Below are 17,394 nucleotides of genomic sequence, written 5' to 3' on the forward strand. Positions count from 1 at the left end.
AAGACAGCCAAAAGAATGTCTGGATCCCACCAAGGAGGTCAAACACCTGGAGACCTAAAACAAAACCCAGACGGCAAACTGAGAAAAAATAGCCTGAAAACTCACACACAGAGCACAGTTGACTGTCCAGTGCTAACTTACCACATCATCCCAGCCTCGGCGAGCTGCAGGCTGCAAGGCACGGGGGGCCTCGGTGGGAATACACTCGCCTGAGGCTGGGGTCTGCAGCAATGGACAGCTCATTCTGGGTCTTGGGAGGACTCCACGATGAACTGTCAGTAAACAAAGGCCAACCAAGTGAGAAGAAGCAAAGGATATTTATTCAGAGCTTGTTGGAGCAAGGAAGTCAACTGCCATCACTTGGGTTGTGGCAGAGACTCAGAATCAGGGAGAGGAGTGGGAAACCGTCATTGTGGGGAATGGGAAGGCCTCAGCTCTGCTCTGGTTGGAGGCCATGGGCAGGGGGAAGCTGCAGTGAGTGGTCCAGGTGCCGGGCGTCCTCTGTTTTTGTCAGGGGTATATATTTGGCTTTCTCTTGTTGGTCTTAAGTTGGGAATGGAGACCAACGTGGAAGCTCTTATAAATACGGCCATTTTGGGCCAACTGTTACAAGGGTTATTTAAAGTCCTGAGCTGGTTGCTAGATACTACAGACAGACTTCCAACAAGCCTAATGTACAAGGAGTAGGCCTACCTCCTGGGCTGAAAACTGTTGATACTGGGTTGGTCCTTGGGTTGATTGCTGCTGATCGAGGGACCTATTTTCACATGTGATACCTATGGATCATTTGTAATTTTAGTGTCTCACTGTAGACTGGGGGTCAGAAACCAGGTCAATGCTAAGAAAATACATGATCAGGGCTGGAGAGATTTTATAGACCTTGATGACCCAAGGACCTCGTCTGCCTTCATGAGACCAGGTCCTTCAGGAAGAGCGTCACAAAAGAAGAGAGAAATTACATGCAGACTGTTGATCTGTTCTTCCGACTCCTCCACATACTCGAAATAGTGTTCAACAGTAATCACGTGAAGGCCTTGGGAAGGAAAAGGCAGATTCAGGCCTGAGGAGAGAACCTGGGCCCCACTGCTCACGAGACGGTGTGGCCCGACCCCAGACTGAGCGCCATCCCGAGCTCTGCATCCCTGCTGGGCTTCAGTCGCCTCGCCCCTGCCATGCGGAGTAGGTCTCTGATCTCCAGGCCAGTCCCAGCCCACAGATTCCATAACAGACCATGAAGGATGGCCGTGTTCCTCTGTCCCCCACGAGGCTGTCACTGTGTCCCTGAGTTTCCGGGCATGAAGTTGCCTTCCACCCTCCTTCCCTCCCTGCTGCCTTCCTTCCCCACCTCTCCTGATTAGCGCCCATTTCCTTGCTCCTTGTCAGCCTCCACAGGCCATATTGCCGTAGAATGAGGTCACACTAGAGGAAGCTGGGCGATGTACCCCACCTTCTCCAGTTCATCCTACATGGGGAGCGCCTGCAGGGTGTGCTGGGCCTGTGGGAGACCCCACATATCTAGTGTCTGTCTTGTGTCTGGAATGACCATAGGTTCTTGATGGACATTTAAACCACACAACACCAAACATTTTTTGAAATTGCAACACAATATTGGAGGTAAAGGAACTTGTCAAAATACCCCTAGTCTGTGTGTGAAGAACAACGTGGTGGCGCAGGTACAGGGTACCCACCGGGGTTGGCGCTGGGCCCCAGCAGACCCGGAGGGACGGGCCTCTGGAGACCTGAGGGAAGTTACGGGATGGGAGGTATGGCCGGGGTCTGGGGCAGGGTGGTACTGTGCGGCCAGAACACTGGGATCTGAGAGGAGCAGTAGCCCCCTGCCCCGCTGCACCAGGCTCTGTGTTGGGCCTCGGCACCTGAGGCCAGGACAGCGGGCTTGAGAGCAGGTGTGCTGCAGCCTAGTAGCCCTTCCCGCAGCCATCTAGTATCCCTGAAGCCATGGAGGCCCCAGGGCAAGTACCTGTGTCCCAGGAAATCAGCTGCCAGGTGGAATGTGGGCAGGGATAGAGACACGCACCTCAGGATGTGCAACGACATGACTTCTACATGAGGACCCAGGAGCACATGCAGGGACTGAGAGGAAATGTTGTCTCTGCCACCAGCCCTGGGAGCTCCATTTTCTGATCAGGAACATGAGGAGAGGAAAGGAAGCTGCCCACTGGGTGCTGCAAGTGCAGGGACGGGTCTGCTCCCCACCCTCCAGGCTCCCATGGGAGAACTTGTCTGCAGGCTCAAGTGCAGATGACAGAGCTGTGTCCCGCCAGAGAGCCCCCATCACGGAGGAACACCCAACCCAGCAGCCTCGTGCTCTGTTCCCACCACATGCAACCCCGGGACCAAAGGCTTTGGTGCTCTGAAGAGGCACAGCCAACAAGCCCTGGCCTAGGAAAGATCGTCTTTAAGTAAGAAAGCAAGAAAAGTTGATTATAGGCACAGCACTCTCAAAACACAAAGGCACAGTACCTCTGCTATTGGGTATTTAAAATACGAGAACAAAATGCTCCTCCACTTGTGGTTCCTTTGCCTTTCTGATACCACGCTTCCCATCCCCAGTCTCCAGAGCTGCAGGTGGGACCCCGGTCCCGTTGGCTCTGGCCCGAGGTAGCTCCCTACCTGGACAGTCCTCCTCGTCACTTCCGCTGAGGAAGCTCTCCGCATCGCAGTCTTTAAAGACATAAACGCAAACAGGAAGGTTATGAGAGAAAGGGGCTCCCGCTCTTCCTCCTCCTGTTGGGGCCACGCCGGCTCACAGCCTTGCCCTGCTCTCTCCCTGGGTCCTCAGACCTTCCCTGGGCTCCGTGGGGTCAGAGCCCTTCAACAAGACATTTATCACACATGCAAAGCTTCAGATGAGAGCGAGGATGCCTCTCACCTTGTCACTCGGCCCGTTTCCATTGGGCCGTTCTCTCTCTCACCTGCAGAACCATCACCTGAAGTTCCAACTGTGGGGGGGAAGTTACGCTCGACGTGTTGACTGGTCTGAAGCCTAGATGGCTTCCAATGCAATGGGCAGTGACCACTCGAGGACGATGGAGACCTTCTCTCCATGTGGCCAACATCTACGGGACGATGAGATTCTACGAAACTACAGTGTTCTCCACAGAGGAGTCGTGATTCAGAAGGAAGCCAAAACCGTAAGTGACCTTGTGTTACATTTCTACTCACTTAGAGACCTCCTCTCGGCTTCCATCCTGGCAAAGGCCTTCAGAGGAAACCAAGAACCTATTTTGCCTTTTCCCACAGGCCAGTTAAACACCATTAAGGCTGCTTGTGTTTAACCCACCATCGCAGAAACAGCCTTGAGGAGAATTCAACAGCCTACTCAGAGGTGAGGTTTATTACGAAATGAAGTTATTGGCTGAGTCACGGTGACTCCAAATTTGTTTTCCTTTGAGAACCCTGTGAACACTTTCCTGTCTGGGGATGGGTTTTTTTTTAATTTATTTTTTCAGATTACTTGAGGTTAACTGCCATTTAATGAATTACACACATTAAAATTGTACAATTTTATACATATTGCCATACATTACTCTTGTGGAAGAAACGTGATGGGATTTTTTCTGACTGGGATAGTTCATACTGGCAGCTGTGTTGCTTGGGGGGATATAAATCTAGGGGAGCAGAAGCACGCACACGTACACACTCAGAATCCCACCTTATCGACTGACATACAGACACAGCTCATCTCCCTGCACCCTACCCGCCACCTGGAGACTATGCGACTGCTTCTAGAAATGTGACCATAGTTCTCTGCCTGGAAAATACTACTTTTTGTTTCACTTCACCTCTAATCCTCATTCCAGTGGGAACCCAGAGTTAAATGGCTCCCCTAACTAAAGACAGCAAGGGTTTTCCCCAACAAGTGAGTGACTTCAGAATACGTACCGCTGTCACTTGTTCCTGAGGCCATCTGCAATTACAGAAAAGAAAACCATGAGAATCACTTCACCCCACACAGGGTTGACACAGGTGTTTAGTCCTCTACGTGACCTTAGCAGACCAGATAGGACACTGAGGCTGAATTAGAGGCCCCCGCAATAGGTGGAAAGCTGATTTTCCTGGAGGCTGTCTCCGAAGTCCACAGAGATTGGCAATGACAAAACTCTCAATCCAAGGAGGAGTAATGGCTGCTGAGGAAGAGGCTCCCCAACCACACTATTTCTACGCAGCTTTGGTGTGGCCCGTGGGAAGTGGCCTCTTGAATCAGGGGTTACTTGGCCAGAGACGACCACCCAACACTGTCCCCTCCAGGGAAATTGTATGTATCATCTGTGATGTACACTGTCAGATTTTCCACTGAATTTGATTGGAAAATGTTAAAAAGACACAGGCCAAATGTGGTGTGACTTCTGCCAGGTGAAGTCGCCAAACCGGAGCTCTTCACTGAACTCCATGGCAATTTCAACCTCCCCCAAAATGTAGTCACTCAGGAATTTTCTGGTCAGCACTGATAAGGTATTGTCCCATGTGTCCTCTCCATCCCCCAAAGGAATCCACCCGATAGAACACTTTTGTCCCCTAATGAAGGTGCCCTCACCTGATATAGTCCTTTTTAACCTTTTATGACTTCCTTGTCTGGCCTGTAAAAACCTCTCCCACTCCGTAGCCCTTGGGAGCATCTCTGTACTTGGTACAACGGATGCTTCCCAATTCATGAATCGCTAATGAAGCCAATCAGATCTCCAAATTTACTTGGGTGAATTTGTTTTGTAACAAAAGGAAAGACACCAAGAAAGCAACATTCCTACCTCAGAGATAGGAACAGGCTGTTCCTCAGCAACAGGCACGGTCTCCTCTGCCTGGTCCATAGGGAGGACCTTGGTTGCTGTGTTAAGGGGTAACAAGAAAGACAGAGAGTAGATGTGAGTGCATTGGTGGTGCTGCTCAAGAGTGACTCAGGGAGGGATGCTTGACATGGACATGGGGCCTGAAAGTAGAGAAGCAGGTGGTTACCAAGCATGACTGAACCACTGCTATGGGCCATCCTGGACAACATGGGTATAAAATGTACAGTGCGAAGGGCCTTATTTTTTTACGAAAGTTGATCCTGGCAAGTTCAGTGTAAGTGGGACACATCCCCTGGGGAAACACACCACCCCATCCCACTGTCTGTCTCTCTTTCTCTCTCACAGACACCCCCACTCATTCACAATTACACTCTGTAGAGTCGCACAAAACATCCCCAAGCCTTGTGCACACAACCCCACATCACATAAAAGGAACACGATCCCGGAGCACGTGCAGGGGCTGAGAGGAAATGTCTCTGCCACCAGCCCTGGGAGGAGCACCCTTTTGATCAGGAGCATGAGGACAGGACAGGAAAATGACCACTGGGCGCTGCAGATGTAGGGGAGGGTCTGCTCCCCACCCTCCTGGCACCCGTCGGATAACTTGTCTGCAGGCTCAAGTGCAGGTGACAGAGCTGTGTCCCACTAGAGAGCCCCCATCACGGAGGAACACCCAACCCAGCAGCCTCGTGCTCTGATCCCACCACATGCTACCCCAGGACCAAAGGCTTTGGTGCTCTGCAGAGGCACAGCCAACAAGCCCTGGCCTAGGAAAGATTGTCTTATGTAAGAAAGCAAGAAAAGTTGATTATAGGCACAGCACTCTCAAAATGCAAAGGCATTGTACCTCTGCTATTGGGTATTTAAAATACGAGAACAAAATAATCCTCCACTCGTGTTCCCTTTGCCTTTCTGATACCACGCTTCCCATCCCCAGTCTCCAGAGCTGCAGGTGGGACTCCGGTCCCGTTGGCGCTGGCCCGAGGTAGGTCCATACCTGGACAGTCCTCCTTGTCAGGGCTGCCGCTGAGTAAGCTCTCCACATCCCAGTCTTTAAAGACACAAACGCAAACAGGAAGGTTATGAGAGAAAGGGGCTCCCGCTCTTCCTCTCCCTGTTCGGGCCACGCCGGCTCACAGCATCGCCCTGCTCTCTACCTGTTTCCTCAGACCTTCCCTGGGCTCCGTGGGGTCAGAGCCCTTCAACAAAACATTGATCACAGATGCAAAGCTTCGGATGAGAGCGAGGTTGCCTCTCACCTTGTCACTCGGCCCGTGTCCACTGGGCCATTCTCACTCTCACCTGCAGAACCATCACCTGTAGTTCCAACTGTTGGGGGGAAGTTACCCTCGACGTGTTGACTGGTCTGAAGCCTAGACGGCTTCCAATGCAGTGGGCAATGACCACTCGAGGACAATGGAGACCTTCTCTCCTTGTGGCCAACATCTATGGGTCGATGAGATTCTACGAAACTACAGTGTTCTCCACAGAGGAGTCGTGATTCAGAAGGAAGCCAAAACCGTAAGTGACCTTGTGTTACATTTCTACTCACTTAGATACCTCCTCTCAGCTTCCTTCCTGGCAAAGGCCTTCAGAGGAAACCAAGAGTCATTTTGCCTTTTCCCACAGGCCAGTTAAACACCATTATGGCTGCTTGTGTTTAACCACCATCACACAACAGCTTTGAGGAGAATTCAACAGCCTACTCAGAGGTGAGGTTTATTACAAAATGAAGTTGTTATTGGCTGAGTCAGGGTGATTCCAAATTTGTTTTCCTTTGAGAACCCTGTGAACACTTTCCTGGGTGGGGATGGGTTTTTGTTTTAATTTATTTTTTCAGATTACTTGAGGTATAACTGCCATTTAATGAATTACACACATTGAAATTGTACAATTTTATACATACTGCCATACATTACTACTGTGGAAGCAAGGTGATGGGATTTTTTCTGACTGGGAAAGTTCATACTGGCAGCTGTGTTGCTTGGGGGGATATAAATCTAGGGGAGCAGAAGCACGCACACGTACACACTCAGAATCCCACCTTATCGACTGACATACAGACACAACTCATCTCCCTGCACCCTACCCGCCACCTGGAGACTATGCGACTGCTTCTAGAAATGTGACCGTAGTTCTCTGCCTGGAAAATACTACATTTTGTTTCACTTCACCTCTAATCCTCATTCCAGTGGGAACCCAGAGTTAAATGGCTCCCCTAACTAAAGACAGCAAGGGTTTTCCCCAACAAGTGAGTGACTTCAGAATACGTACCGCTGTCACTTGTTCCTGAGGCCATCTGCAATTACAGAAAAGAAAACCATGAGAATCACTTCACCCCACACAGGGTTGACACAGGTGTTTAGTCCTCTAGGTGACTTTAGCAGACCAGATAGGACACTGAGGCTGAATTAGAGGCCCCCGCAGTAGGTGGAAAGCTGATTTTCCTGGAGGCTGTCTCCGAAGTCGTCCACTGAGATTGGCAATGACAAAACTCTCAATCCAAGGAGGAGTAATGGCTGCTGAGGAAGAGCCTCCCGAACCACACTATTTCTACGCAGCTTTGGTGTGGCCCGTGGGAAGTGGCCTCTTGAATCAGGGGTTACTTGGCCAGAGAAGACCACCCAACACTCTCCCCGCCAGGGAAATTGTATGTATCATCTGTGATGTACACTGTCAGATTTTCCACTGAATTTGATTGGAAAATGTTAAAAAGACACAGGCCAAATGTGGTGTGACTTCTGCCAGGTGAAGTCGCCAAACCGGAGCTCTTCACTGAACTCCATGGCAATATCAACCTCCTCCAAAATGTAGTCACTCAGGAATTTTCTGGTCAGCACTGATAAGGTATTGTCCCATGTGTCCTCTCCATCCCCCAAAGGAATCCACCCGATAGAACACTTTTGTCCCGTAATGAAGATGTCCTCACCTCATACAGTCCTTTTTTACTTTTTATGACTTCCTTGTCTGGCCTGTAAAAACCTCTCCCACTCCGTAGCCCTTGGGAGCATCTCTGTACTTGGTACAATGGATGCTTCCCAATTCATGAATCGCTAATGAAGCCAATCAGATCTCCAAATTTACTTGGGTGAATTTGTTTTGTAACAAAAGGAAAGACACCAAGAAAGCAACATTCCTACCTCAGAGATAGGAACAGGCTGTTCCTCAGCAACAGGCACGGTCTCCTCTGCTTGGTCCATAGGGAGGACCTTGGTTGCTGTGTTAAGGGGTAACAAGAAAGACAGAGAGTAGATGTGAGTGCATTGGTGGTGCTGCTCAAGAGTGACTCAGGGAGGGATGCTTGACATGGACATGGGGCCAGAAAGTAGAGAAGCAGGTGGTTACCAAGGATGACTGAACCACTGCTATGGGCCTGGACAACATAGGTATAAAATGTGCAGTGCGAAGGGCCTTATTATTTTTTTTACGAAAGTTGATCCTGGCAAGTTCAGTGTAAGTGGGACACATCCCCTGGGGAAACACACCACCCCATCCCACTGTCTGTCTCTCTTTCTCTCTCACAGACACCCCCACTCATTCACAATTACACTCTGTAGAGTCGCACAAACATCCCCAAGCCTTGTGCACACAACCCCACATCACATAAAAGGAACACAATCCCGGAGCACGTGCAGGGGCTGAGAGGAAATGTCTCTGCCACCAGCCCTGGGAGCACCCTTCTGATCAGGAACATGAGGACAGGGCAGGAAGCTGGCCACTGGGCGCTGCAGATGCAGGGGAGGGTCTGCTCCCCACCCTCCTGGCACCCGTCGGATAACTTGTCTGCAGGCTCAAGTGCAGGTGACAGAGCTGTGTCCCACTAGAGAGCCCCCATCACGGAGGAACACCCAACCCAGCAGCCTCGTGCTCTGATCCCACCACATGCTACCCCAGGACCAAAGGCTTTGGTGCTCTGCAGAGGCACAGCCAACAAGCCCTGGCCTAGGAAAGATTGTCTTATGTAAGAAAGCAAGAAAAGTTGATTATAGGCACAGCACTCTCAAAACGCAAAGGCACAGTACCTCTGCTATTGGGTATTTAAAATACGAGAACAAAATGATCCTACACTCCTGTTCCCTTTGCCTTTCTGATACCACGCTTCCCATCCCCAGTCTCCAGAGCTGCAGGTGGGACCCCGGTCCCGTTGGCTCTGGCCCGAGGTAGCTCCCTACTGGACAGTCCTCCTCGTCACTGCCGCTGAGGAAGCTCTCCGCATCGCAGTCTTTGAAGACACAAATGCGAACAGGAAGGTTATGAGAGAAAGGGGCTCCCGCTCTTCCTCCTCCTGTTGGGGCCACGCCGGCTCACAGCCTTGCCCTGCTCTCTCCCTGGGGCCTCAGACCTTCCCTGGGCCCCGTGGGGTCAGAGCCCTTCAACAAGACATTTATCACACATGCAAAGCTTCGGATGAGAGCGAGGATGCCTCTCACCTTGTCACTCGGCCCGTTTCCACTGGGCCGTTCTCTCTCTCACCTGCAGAACCATCACCCTGATGTTCCAACTGAGGGGGGAAGTTACCTTCAATGTGTTCACTGGTGCGAAGCATAGGCCGGTTCAAATGAAATGCCCACCAACCACTCGGGGACGGTGGAGGCGTTCTGTCCATGTGGCCAACATCTACGGGACGATGAGATTCTACTGAACTACAATGTTCTCCACAGAGGAGTGTTAATTCAGATGGAAGCCAAAACCGTAAGTGACCTTGTTTTACATTTCTACCCACTTTGAGACCTCCTCTCGGCTTATTTCCTGGGAAAGGCCTTTAGAGGAAAGCAAGGCCCTATTTTGCCTTTTTCTACAGGCCAATTAAATGCCATTTTTCTGCTTGTCTTCAACCTCCATCGCACAAATAGCCTTGAGTAGAATTGCACAGCCGACTCAGAGGTGAGCTTTATTATGAAATGAAGTAGTTATTGGCTGAGTGATGATAACTCCAAGTTTGTTTTCCTTTGAGAACTGTGTGAACACTTTCCTGGGTGTGGATGGGCTTTTCTGGTTATTTGTGTGTTTGTTTTTTCAGATTACTTGAGGTGTATCTGGCATATAATAAATTACACATATTGAAACTGTAGAGTTTTATACATATTCCCATATATTACTACTGAGGAAGGAAGGTGATGGGATTTTTTCTTACTTGGAAAGTTCGTAATAGCAAATGTGTTGCTTGGGGGGATACAAATCTAGGGAGGCGGAAGCACAGACACGTACACACTCAGAATCCCATCTTATCGACTGACATACACACACAGCTCATCTCCCTGCATCCTACCCGCCACCTGGAGAACTATGCGACTGCTTCTAGAAACGTGACAACAGTTCTCTGCCTGGAAAATCCTATTTTCTGTTTCACTTCACCTCTAGTCCTCATTCCAGTGGGAACCCAGAGTCAGATGGCTCCCCTAACTATAGACAGCAAGGGTTTTCCCCAACAAGGGTGTGACTTCAGAATACGTACCGCTTTCACTTGTTCCTGAAGCCATCTGCAATTACAGAGAAGAAAACCATGAGAATCACTTCACCCCACACAGGGTTTGCACAGGTCTTTAGTTCTCTAGGTGACTTTAGCAAACCAGATAGGACACTGAGGCTGAGTCAATGGCCTCCGCAGTAGGTAGAAAGCTGATTTCCCTGGAGGCTGTATCTCAAGTCCACTGAGATTGGCAATGACAAAACTCTCAATCCAAGGAGGAGAAATTGCTGCTGAGGAAGAGGCTCCCCAACCACACTATTTGTATGCAGGTTTGGTGTGGCCTGTGGCAAGTGCCCTCTTGAATCAGGGACCACTAGGCCCGAGACGACCACCCAACACTCTTCCCGCCAGAGGAATTATATGTATCATTTGTAATGTACACTGTCAAATTTTCCACTGAATTTGATTGGAAAATGTTAAAAAGACACAGGCCAAATGTGGTGTGACTTCTGCCAGGTCAAGTCACCAAACGGGAGCTCTTCACCAATCTTGATGGCAATTTCAACCTCCCCCAAAATGTAGTCACTCAGGAATTTTCTGGTCAGCAGTGATAAGGTAATATCCCATGTGCCCTTACCATCCCCCGAAGGAATCCACCCAATAGAACACTTTTGTCCCCAGATGAAGATGTCCTCACCTGAAATATTCCTTTTTTACTTTTTATGACTTCTTGTCCGGCCTGTAAAACCCTCACCCTATCCGTAGCCCTTGGGAGCATCTCTGTACTTGGTACAACGGATGCTTCCCAATTCATGAATCGCTTAATGAAGCCAATTAGATCTCCAGATTTACTTGGGTGAACTTTGTTTTTTAACAAAAGGAAAGATATGAAGAAAGCAACATTTCTACCTTGGAGAGAGCAACAGGCTCTTCCTCAGCAACAGGCATGGTCTCCTCAGCCTGGTCCATAGGAAGGACTTCGGTTACTGCGTTAAGGGATGCCAAGAAAGACACAGAGTAGCTGTCAGTCCATTGGTGGTGCTGCTCAAGAATGAGTCAGGGAGGGATGCTTGATATGGACATGGGGCCAGAAAGTACAGAAGCAGGTGGTTACCAAGCATGAGTGACCCACTGCTATGGGCCATCCTTGACAATATGGCTGTAAAATGTGCCATACAAAGGCACTTTTTTTTTTTTAAAGAAAATTGGTCCTGGCAAGTTTACTGTAAGTGGGACACACCCCCTGGGGAAACATACAACCTCATCCCACTGTCTGTCTCTGTTTCTCTCACACACACCCCCACTCATTCACAATCACACTCTGTAGAGTCATCCAAACCACCCCAAGCCTTGTGCACATGACCCAACAGCACATAAAAGGCACCCAGTCCTGGAGCACATGCACTGGCTGAGGGGAAATGTCTCTGCCACCAGCCCTGGGAGCTCCCTTTTGATCAGGAACATGAGGACAGGACAGGGAGGTGCCCACTGGTTTCTGCATGTGCAGGGGAGCGTCTTCTCCCCACCTGCGTGGTGTCCATGAGAGAACTTCCCTGCAGGCTCAAGGGCAGGTGGCAGAGCTGTGTCCAGCCAGAGTGCCTCCCTCCCGGGGGAACACCCAACCCAGCAGCCTCCTGCTCTGTTCCCACCACATGCAACCCCAGGACCAAAGACTTTGGTGCTCTGCAGAGGCAAAGCCAGCAAGCCCTGGTCTAGGAAAAATCATATTTAAGTAAGAAAGCAAGAAAAGTTGATCATACGCACAGCACTCTGAAAACCCAAAGGCATAGTACCTCTGCTATTGCCTTTCTGATACCACGCTTCCCATACCCTGTTGCCAGAGCTGCAGGTGGAACCCCAGTCCCGTTGGCTCTGGCCCGAGGTAGCTCCCTACCTGGATAGTCCTTCTTGTCACTGCCGTTGCTGAGGAAGCTCTCCGCATCACAGTCTTTAGGGACACAAACGCGAACAGGAAGGTTATGAGAGAAAGGGGCTCCCGCTCTTCCTCCCCCAGTTTGGACCAGCCCGCCTCACAGCATTGCCCTGCTCTCTCCCTGGGTCCTCAGACCTTCCCTGGGCTCCGTGGGGTCAGAGCCCTTCAACAAGACATTGATCACAGTGAAAGGTTCAGATGAGCGCAAGGATCCCCTTTGACCTTGTCACTCGGCCCGTTTCCACTGGGCCGTTCTCGCTCTCACCTGCAGATCCACACCCTGAAGTTCCAACTGTTGGGGGGAGGTTACTTTCTGCAGGTGTAGTGATCGGATCCCAAGGCCCCTTCACATGAAATGCCCAACTACCACTCAGGGACGATGGAGATGTTCTGTCCATGTGGCCAACATCTACAGGACCATGAGATTCTGCTACACTGCAGTGTTCTCCACAGAGGAGTCATGATTCAAAAGGAAGTGAAATCGTAAGTGACCTTGTTTTTTATTTCTATCTTACAGCACTCTTCTTGGCCTATTTCCTCACAATGGCCTTCAGAAGAAACCAAGACTCTATTTCATCTTTTCTCACAGGCCAGTTATATACCGTTTTGGCTGCTTGTCTTTAACCGCCATCGCACAAACAGCGTTGAGGAGAATTCAACAGCCTACTCAGAGGTGAGGTTTATTATTATCAGAAGTTGTTACTGGCCAAGTCATGGTGACTCCAATTCACACGTTGTTTTCCTTTGACCATCCTGTGAACACTTTCCTCGGTGAGGATAGGAACACCATTGTTTCCATGTGATTTAGAAACAAGGACATGTTTTTCCCATGGCAATCCGTTTCCCCACCCCACACTTCATACTCTTATTCTCTGCAGGAAATTGGAATCAGTATACATCTCCATATTGGAGATAGCAAGGGTGTACCACCTGTATTGGCACGTGAGCAATCCCCAAATACTTACTGTTTCTGTCCCGTCTGGAGGCCACCTGCAATGAGAGAAAACACTGTCGCATCACATTTTGTGTGTACTGTGTCCTTGGTGGTTTGGCAACTATTGCAAACGAAATGAGAATCAGTAGTAAGTCAAAGGCCCCCAAAACAAGCATAGAGCCCTCCAATGGGACAGGGCATGAGCCTTTCCTGGAGAATGTGTCTGTCAAGTCCATTGAGGGAACAATTTCAAAACTCTTAACCCATGGAGAAAAAAATGGTTTTTGAGTAAAAGGCTCCTTACCATACAGTTCACATCCTCCCCATCCACCACACCAAGAAAATAGTATCTAACATCTAGAATGTACGCTGTCATTTTTTCATATCTGAACTCAACTCAAAAAGAGAGGAACCAAGAAAGCAACATTTGTCTCTTAGGCAAAGACAGGCAAGCTTACCTTGGAGGTAAATGGAGACTTTCCCTCTGCCCCGTCTGCAGGAAGCTCCTCATCCAGGCTCTCAGGGAGATCTAGGACCCAGAGAAAATGTCAGCCCCTTGGTGGTGCTGCTCAGGAATTACTTGGGGGTCTTTAGTGATACAGACATGGGGAGAGAGTGTATGGCAGTCGGGTGCCACTGGGTCACCTTCCTTGGTGGACAACAGCAAGTCAGCCTATAACAACTCTATTTGTAACCACCAAAACTAGAAGCAACCAAGCTGTCCTTCAACAGGTGACTGGATAAACAGAGTGAAACATCCACACAATGACACATTTTTCTGTAATAAATATAACTGAGCTACCAAGCCCCCCCTCCCCCCACACAGATGAATGTTAAGTAGAGAAAAGTGAGAAAGTCAGTGTGAAAAAGTCCATAATGATTCCAAGTATTTGACATTCTGGAGAAAGAAAAACTATGGAGATGATGGAAAAGATCGGTGGTTGCTAGGATTTTATAGAGAAAGGGAAGAGGATGTGTAGGTCAAACTGGATTTATGAATGATAACCTTGCTGGGTAGAGGATTCTGGGTTGTAGGTTCTTCCCTTTTAATTCATTGAATATTTCATGCCTCTCCTTTCTGGCCTGTAGAGTTTCTGCTTAGAAATCTGCTTATAGCCTTCTGCAATTTCCCGTCTTGGTAGCTATCTGCCTATAAGATTCCCTCTTTATCTTTAATCTCTGCCATTTTAATTACTGTATGTCTTGGTGTTGTCTTCCTGCGGTTCATCTTGTTAGGGGCTCTCTGTGCTTCCAGGACCTGGTATCTGTTTCCCTCCCCAGATTGCAGATGTTTTCAGTTATTATCTCTTCAAAGAGAATTCTGCTTTGTCTCTCTCTTCTCCTTCCGGGACCCCTATGATGAGCATATTCTTTTGTTTGTTGTCACACAGCTCTCTAAGTATCCTCTCATTTTTAGAAATTCCTTTCTCTCTCTGGTCCTGAGCTTGTTGCTTTCCTGGACTCTATCTTTCATCTCACTGATTCTTCCTTCTACTTCCAGAGTCTGCTATTCATTCTCTCCATTATATTTTTCATTTCAGTTACTATATTCTTCAGTCTCAGGGGCTGTTTTTCAAATCTATCTCTATGCTGAAGTTCCTACTGAGATGATTGATTCTTTCCCTCAGGTCACTGAGTACTGTCATGACTCTTACTTTGAAATCCTTATGAAGAAGAGTGGTGGTCTGCTTTATTTAACCCTTTTTCTGGTGTCTTATCTTGTTCTTTTGTTTGGAACATATTCCTCTCTCTCCTCATTTTGTCTGGGTGTCTGTGTTCCTTCCTTTGTATCAGAGAGATCTGCTTTGCCACCTGGCCTAGAAAGCAATGCCTTTACGAAGAAGGTGTCCTGTGGCGCCCAAAGCATAAGACTCTGCTCACCGGTGCCTGGTTCTCCTCTGTGGTGGGGCCACGGTTGCTGTTAGTGGGCTGTGGGTGGGACTGCCTTCCTGCCTGTATGTCTGCAGTGGCAGGGACTGGCAGCGACCCTCTACACGCCCTCTGTGTGCCTGGAGGCACTTCTGCTAGGGTTTGTTGTGGTTGGAGCCATCCTATGACTACAGGTCGGAAATGGCAGCCACTCCTGGGCCAGAGGGGCAGGTACTGCATGCAGGAAAGGGAGTGCTCTGCAGGGCTGTGCCCCCAGAAGGGCAGGGCACATTTGGAGCTGGCTCCTGTAGGTCCCCAAACAGTTGGGTGAGCAGGGCTAGGGGAGCATCATCCACCTGCCCTTTCTCCTCGGGAGAGAGCTCCCCCAGCCCCCGCCCCTCTGGCACCCTTCCTGCTGCTGGGACATCTTTCAAACAGCCACCTCTGTGTTGGGTCCCCATGGGACCAATGGAGCATGCGTGTCCCAGAAGCAACAAGAGTCTCAGCCTCCCAGAGTGCTCCGGCTCTCCCTGGTGTCCAGCCCTATGAATCACCAGAGCCCAGAGCCCATCTCCAGGGCTAGATGCTCAGCATTCCTTATGCCCTCCCTCTGTTCCTCTCCCTCCTGCTTGTGGGCTGGGATGGGAGAAGGGCTTGGGTCCTAATCGATCACAGCTCTGCCCATTTATCCTCAGTGTGGGCTTCCCTTCTTCCCCAGGTGTAGGAGGTCTGTTCTTCAGTCTTCAGGTCATGGTCAGGGTGAGCTGTATTTGTCATAATTGCTTCCCTTGTGTGTACTTTGTGAGGAGTTTCCACCTTGCCTTCCTACTCTGCCATGTTTTTTTCCAAAAATCCTGTAAATGCATTTTTTAGCTCTGTGGTTGTGGCATTAGTGATTGACCAGGTAAAGTATCCACACATGGAAAAAACATACGCTGTAGCATTTTTGTCTTAAGTGTGAGGCACTGACTAAACTAGAATAATAATTCTTGAATCAGTTTAGATCAATGAATTTGTACAGTACCTTGAACTGATTTGTTCCTGGTAGGTAGTCTCCTGCCTCGGCAGATGCCAGTTGTTCTCTCCTGGAGGTGGAGGCCGTCAGTACACCTCCTAAACCTCTCAGAAGTGCCTTTTTTCCTATACTGGAGGCAAGATCCTGGAAAAAGCATTACAGTAGAGAGAGCATTACTATGGTGTCAGAAGACCATAGTAAAACAAGTGAGAATTTACTCATTGTTCAAACTATTTCATCCCATTCAACAGTTGCCTGGGAGCCACCTGACTGGGAATGAACTTCAGGAAGATCTTGCAGCTTGATGTGTACTTAAAACTCCCAACAGAGTAAAAACAGACCCAGCTACTATGGAAAACAATATGGGAGATTCCTCAAAATATTAATAAAACTACCATTTGATCCGGCAATTCCACTTTAGGGTAGATACCCAAGAGCATTGAAATCTGGATCTCACAATGACACCTGCCCATCCACGCACACTGCAGCGCTAGTCACAGTTCCCAAATATGGGGACAATCTAAGTGTCCGTGGACAGTGACATGGGGACAGAAAATGTGGTATATATCTACAATGGGATATTGTTTGGCCTACAAAAGGAGATCCTGGCATCTCTGATGACACAGATGGCCCTGGAGGACATTATGCTAAGTGAAATAAGCCAGCCATAGAAAGACAATACTTCACGATATCAGCTCTGTGTGGAGTCTAAAATAGTCAAGTACATAGAAGCAGAGAGTTGAATGGTGGTCGTCAGGTATGTGTGGAGGGAAATGTTGTGCAAGGGCTCAGAGTTCATGTTTTCACATGGATACATTTTTTACTTGTAAGTAAATGTATATAATACATTTGTGTAATAAGTACAACCTAGGGCCTATGATTAAAGACACCGTGGTGTGTTTAAAAATTTGCTAAGAATCATATGATCTTATGTTGAGTGCCTCTACCACAGAAGAAAAAAAATCCAACAGGCAAATTATGTGAGAAAGTATCTTATTTTTGGTGAGACAATATAGAAAAGCGGCAGAGCACAGGGGCTGAGAGACCGGGGCCAGTGCCTGCTGAACTGGGCCTCAGGTCTCTGCACCATCCTGTGAAAAAGTTACTAGTGCCTACTTCCTGGGATCATGGCATGAGGCTCAAAATGATTACATGTAGCAAAAGTCTTCAAAAACAGACTGGTGATTCAGAAGTACACTGTAAGTGTTTCATTATTAAATGGCTGCACAAATAAGGTAGATGCTTGGTAGTGGTTGAATCCAGACAGGGGACTTGGATGGCTATGGGATGGGGGACGGTGAGAGGCTACTTTTCATCTCTTCCATAGCTGTGATGCTTTGCAGCTCATGGAGAATATCTGTTAGTATCTCCTGTGATCCCCATGTTAGCTCTGTTGGGTGGGCAGAACAGGGTCTGGGATCCATAGCA

At 48.9% G+C, this 17,394-nt stretch overlaps 1 long non-coding RNA gene across 1 annotated transcript in view; it reads left to right on the plus strand.

Annotated features, from left to right (window-relative positions):
• The window catches only part of LOC140846609 (uncharacterized), a 34,453-nt gene that overhangs the window by 13,588 nt on the left and 3,471 nt on the right, over positions 1-17,394 (plus strand). Inside the window, exons 2-7 of the long non-coding RNA XR_012125901.1 lie at positions 2,940-3,152; positions 3,262-3,346; positions 6,114-6,326; positions 6,435-6,517; positions 9,285-9,497; positions 12,666-12,821. This is a non-coding gene — a long non-coding RNA (uncharacterized lncRNA). The remainder of the gene's footprint in view (positions 1-2,939; positions 3,153-3,261; positions 3,347-6,113; positions 6,327-6,434; positions 6,518-9,284; positions 9,498-12,665; positions 12,822-17,394) is intronic.

This window comes from Manis javanica, chromosome 15 (genome assembly GCF_040802235.1).
Source record: "Manis javanica isolate MJ-LG chromosome 15, MJ_LKY, whole genome shotgun sequence".
Lineage (NCBI taxonomy): Eukaryota > Metazoa > Chordata > Mammalia > Pholidota > Manidae > Manis > Manis javanica.